General features: G+C 48.1%; 1 pseudogene; it reads left to right on the top strand.

Annotated features, from left to right (window-relative positions):
- Positions 1–1,056: 1,056 nt before the first annotated feature.
- Positions 1,057–3,146, top strand: LOC117800845 (annotated as a pseudogene).
- Positions 3,147–5,839: the final 2,693 nt, after the last annotated feature.

Here is a 5,839-nt window from a genome sequence, read left to right as displayed (position 1 = left end):
CATGTATCCACCTGTGCAGTGAAGATGAAAAGACCGTGAGGTATGATGTATTGAGGAGAAAAGGATATGGAGGCAGCAAATGTCCCAGGCCCTGGCGGAGTTCCATCATTGCAGGAGAGTAAACATACGGCAGACTATAGCCATGAGAGATGCTACACGCTCCAAAACATGAAAAACAGTCTCGCACTTATGAATGGAGAAAAAGGAATTCAGATATGGAGGGGTAGGAAAAAGAAAGGAGGAAGAGGGAGATGTTGTTGATTCCATGGGTAGTAGCCAGCCAGAATGCCTTGGAATACACTCAAGAGACTCTATGAAATGGTCTATGTACATCTCATCCAATTTCTATCTGTAAGCAAACAATTAGAGTGTTTATAGTTACAGATGTGTTTATATAGTCACACATGTATTAAAAGAAAAATCTCCAGTCAAGAACCTAACTTTCCAGTATAGGAAGAGTAAAGTAAAAAGAGCAAAGTAGGGCCGCCTGGGTAGCGCAGTCATTAGGCGTCTGTCCTCGGCTAGGGCATGATCCCGGCGATCTGGATGGAGTCCCACATCGGGCTCCCCCACTGGGAGCTTGCTTCTTCCTCTCCCACTCCCCCTGCTTGTGATCCCTCTCTCGCTGGCTGTCTATCTCTGTCAAAGAAATAAATAAAAAATCTTAAAAACATAAAAAGAACAAACTAAAGTTAAAAGAAGCATGAGGGGGAGAAAACAAGCGTAAGGAAGGAAATAACAGAGTAAACATAAATGAAATAGTATAAAACAAGAGAGATGAGCAAACAAAACCAAAAGTTGGTTCTTTGTAAAAATCAACAAAAATGACAAACCTTTCACTAGACTGACCCAGAAGGGAGAGAGAGAACATTAAAATGATGACATTTTGGAATGGGAGGATTACTACCCACCTTACAAAAATAAAAAGGATTGTAAGGGAATGCTATGAACAGCCAGCAAAATAGGTCACTGATAGGAATTGGACATGTTTCTAAGAAGACACAAACTATGAAACCTGACTCAAGTAGAAACAGATAATCTGAGCAGACCTGTACCATGCGAAAAGATCAAGTGAGCAATAAAAAGAGTATGACCCAGGCCTGGAGCTCCCTGGCCAGCGGCCTCACCTGACCCTCAGCACCATGGCTGCGGTGGTGACCACGGTGGCGGGGATGGCCTGGCTCACATGGGCCCCGGGCACTAGGCCGGCCTCCCACAGGCAGTGGCGCCAGGGGGCGACCCGGGCGCAGGTGGCGATTCCCCATGGGGCGGGTGGGCCACGGCGGGCCTGGAGGGCCGGGAGATGTTGGAGTACCTGAGGAAGACACGCTGGTTGACCAGCCGGCGCAAGTCCTTGCAGGCCTCGGTTGATGTGAGCACCTGCCCTTGAGCTTCATCTCGCGGGGCACCTCAAGAACTTCATGCCCTTCCTCCCCCCACTCACGCTCGGCAGAGGCAGCGGTGGAGGTGGCCATGGCTGGGCACCCCAGAGGCTTCCAGGCCAGCCCAGTCCCAACGCCAGCAGGGACTTCTACCTGCGCTGCCCTGGTGAGAATGTATGTTTGCCCAGTTGGTGGACGCTGTGTTCCAGAGGCGCAGGACACCACCAGACAACGGCTCTGCGGGGGCACCTCCAGGTTCCCGAGCACAAATCTCAGGATCCCGTTCACTGCCCCGTCTAGTGAGAAGACGGAGAAATAGGAGGCTTCCGGGTCCCGGGTGAAGCCTGTGCAGGCCCTCATCTCGGCCCTGAACATCCACATTCCAAATGTCATGGCCCCCTTCCTTGGTGGCCATGGCCACCCAGTGCTGCCAACTCCTGCCCATCCAGCCCCCGGGGAGCAGGGTGATACCAGCTGACCTCAAGTGAATGGCCAACTACTGGCAGCCAGAAAATGAAAAGGAAGCTTCTGGTGGAGACAGTCCCAAGAAGGATTCAAAGCCACCTTATTCCTACGCAGAAATCATAGGACAGAAAACTACGATGGCTCCTGAGAAGCAACTTACCCTAAATGGTATTTATACTCACATCACTAAAAATTATCCATACTACAAGACAGTGGACAAGAGCTGGCCGAATCCAATTCGCTACAATCTCTCTCTGAATCCTTATTTCATCATAGTACCACGTTCCCAGGAAGAACCAGGCAAAAGGGCTCATTCCGAGGACAGATCCTGCCTCTGAAAGCAAATTCATAGAGCAGGCTTTTAGGAAAAGACAGTCCATGGGCATGACTTGCTTTAGAAACCATCCGGGCCCCTCTTTTCCAGAAGTGGCCCAGCCTCTCCCGATCACGCTGGAGTGCTGTCTGCACTCGCCAGTGGTGCCCAGACCCCCAAGAGCCTGTCAAGGGAAGTTTTACCAGCCCCCCTGGAGCCTGAGCCCAGTGCCTCACAGCCCAAACTGGCCATCATCCAGGAGGCATGGTTTGCCCAGGGTGCACCAGGCTCCCCTCTGTCTCGTCAGCCCATTTTAATGGCCAGGCAGTGGCAGCTGCCACCGACGATCAATCAATCCCATCACCTACACGGTCGCTGCTCCCATGACCACTTTGACCTCCCAGCAGCCTGTACTGCAGATGGCGCACGCCACCCACCAGATCCCCGCAGTGTCTGTCACCAGCATGGCAGGCCTGGCCCCGGGATGCACGCACACTGTCACCATCCAGGCTCTGGTCACACAGGCGACCGTGCCGGCCCCTCCTAAGGCAGAGCCACCAGACAATGGAGATCACAAAGAAGTAAAAATGAACGTGGAACCTATTCCTGCCATTACCCATGCCACAGCAGGCGCTGCTGGCTGGATCATTCAGGAGCCACAGACCACCCCTGTCCACACGGTCACCACAGCGCAGCAGGCACCTCTAGGTCAGCACCAGCAACCAACAAAAACGGTCCCCCGAAACGGGACTCGCCTGATGCCAATCCCTGCCACTGGCCGTAACCAGGTGAACGATGTGGCGAGTCCTCTGGACACGATGGCAACGCGTGCATCGGTGTTGACCTCCCTGCCCACAAAGCACCAGAATGGCGACAAGACGGAACAGCAGGAGCTGAAGCAAGTCCAGAAGGAAGACGGCGGCGACAACATCATCATCACCCTGCATGCGGCAGCTGGCAGGGAGAAAAGTGTCCAAAACCAGTGACTGGGACAGCTTTTCTTACTTTAATATTCAACTCCGTGGTGCCAAAAGGAGACACCATCTCCCACCGACACTCGGAGCACGTGGTCTCGGTGGGTAGAGGGTCCTGCCGTAGGACTTCCCCTCAGCACTGAAAACACACAACTGAGGTGGCCTCAAAACTCCTAAAAGACAGAAGTCGCACCTGAACAAAACCTCAGACAACAGAACCTCGTTCGGCAGTGTCTCCCCATCCCCAGCTCAGGTTGTCACTCCACAGCAAGATGCTGGGACAGCCAGGGACAGTCCCCACCACCTTCCCAGGACCCTTGGGGCTGGCACGGGTAGCTGATACAGTAGTTTGTGGTTCACACGTGCAATTAGAATATTTTGAGGTGTACTGTCTTTACAAAATAACGGGGTCTTTGATATTTCAGATCACTCCATTTCTACCCTGGAGATTTTGGAATCACACAGGACCTTCCCTATTGATTTCATTTGGGGAAAAGAAACAATGTAGTTCTGTTTTTGTTGTTTGTTCTCAGCCATGGCATGATTCCCTTTTGCCTGCCTGTTAACGTTCAGATGGACCTACTTGATGACATCTGCAGGTTTTCTGTGTTAGATGCATCTAGGATGGACAGACAGACTGGACAGATGGACCCCCACACTGGGCCCAATGTTAACCATGACTGAAAGAACTGCTGGACTCGGGAAGCTGCTCTTAACTGGGTCTCTTTCCTGCTACCTTTTGTTGGTTGTCCCTCTGTATTGACTTTGTTCCTTTGTGTGGACTTCGTAAAATAAAACAAGCCTCCTAAAAAAATACTACTACTAATATATTTTTAAAGTATATCCCAGAAAGAAACACGCAGATCCACATGCCTTCACAGTGCATTATACTAAACACTTAAAGAATCAATTCTAATCCCATGCAAACTCTTCTAAAAGCAAAACAGAAGGTAATGCTTTCCATATGAATGATTATGAATCCCGAGGACACTCATGATACTGCCCAAAACTAATTCTCCTCAAACTTCACAGCCTCTTCCTCTTTATTCTCCTTCCCCGACTTTCTCTCTTTGCATGGGCATATCTCATAAGGTCCCATTTCCAGACCTTCTCTCTTGCCTTGATCTCTTAGCAGTACCTATATCTCTGGTAGTCATTTCAAAGATAAAACTCTGGGGAGGTAGGTAAGCCATTTCTTTTTCAATCACTCTCTCCTCTGACAGGGCTCTGCACTGCCCAACCCCAGGAGAACTATTCACATCACACACCTACCGATGGGGATCTCCGTTCCGATTTTTCACCTAATGGTAGTAAAGCAACATTATTTCCCAAAAATCAGTAATTGCAGCCACATCATAACTAATTGTAATTCATATAAAAGTGCCACAATGACCCTGATGTTGATATTCCTAGTGAGTTAGGGTTAAGAAGGAAACTAATGACTTCTTAACGGAAAAAATTTGATGCTCTACACTCAAGACATACGATTATGATGCAACAAGCCAAATCTAACTTATCCTTTTCACACAAAATCTCTCTTTCTGACTTTCCCCTCTATAATTGTTTCCAACAGTCACATGGATTTAAAATCTCAGGCTAACTCACTCACCCCTCCGATCTATTATTCTACAGAGCAGAGTAAAATCCATCTTCCCCTGGGACATAACAACTGGCACAAGAAAGGGGTTGGTGACATTTGCTGACTGCAGATAGGATGGGTACCAGGTACACAGTGGAAGCTTGAGGACAGCCTCTTGAGCTGACCAGCTTCCTGTAAACGCAAGGATTTTTTACTTTTGCTCCAGGAATCTATGCGAAAGCAACATGTACAAATTCTAGAACCATCTTTCAACTGTCTATCATTTCATGTTGAGCCTTTTTGAATCAAAGACATAATTCTCAGGGTTCTTGTTTTCATTTTTCTTCTGGAATTCACCTTTAAATACTACACATTGCTCTCCTGAGTGTGACTAAGCTTCGGGATTCTCCGCCTCCTGGATACAATCTGTGTGCATAGCTTGGTTCATTGGCCACATTGATTCATTTACATAAGTTAATCACTTTGTAACCACAACAGTTTTCAGAAGGTTCACTGGAATATCCGACATGCCTTTGTTAACTACTTATCCTTACCACAGGGAAACATTTAGCAATAATCAGTGAGACAAGAGTTATCACGGCTCTCTAGAGACAACCTCTGGTCATTATGTGATATTGGCATGAGCAAGAGGACCATTAAAAAGTTGAATTCTCCTCTGGGTCATCTTAAGAAGTGGTCCCTAAGGACCTGTAAATTTCCCATAGTAACCAAGCTCTAGGCTTCTTCCTTCCCTGAACTTTGTGCATGTTTGAAAGACAAACACCTAACCTCTTGAGTGCCATTTCACCCAGCAGAGCAGAAGCAAATTAATACCCTACAACCCTATTCCTTTGTGCACAGCTCCCTTCCTTAGCAAGAGAAAACACAGTGTGCACAGAGAATTTTTAATCTACGTCACAGTTGAATACTTCACCAGGGCCCTGGAAGGGTAGTTCGTCCATACAACTCACTTACTCTCTTCATTTCCAGCTGAAATGGTCTGTCATCTGAGGTCTAATTAGGGAGGAGATTCAAGATAATAAATTCTTATCATCTCAGAAATTTGGAGCTAGAAGAACCCATAGTACCTGCTTTGTCCATTCATTTTGCAGGAGAGAAAGCAGAT

Source organism: Ailuropoda melanoleuca, unplaced genomic scaffold (genome assembly GCF_002007445.2).
Source record: "Ailuropoda melanoleuca isolate Jingjing unplaced genomic scaffold, ASM200744v2 unplaced-scaffold8390, whole genome shotgun sequence".
Taxonomy (NCBI): Eukaryota; Metazoa; Chordata; class Mammalia; order Carnivora; family Ursidae; genus Ailuropoda; species Ailuropoda melanoleuca.
Note: the sequence above shows the minus strand (reverse complement) of the source record. Positions and strands in the feature narration are given on the sequence as shown.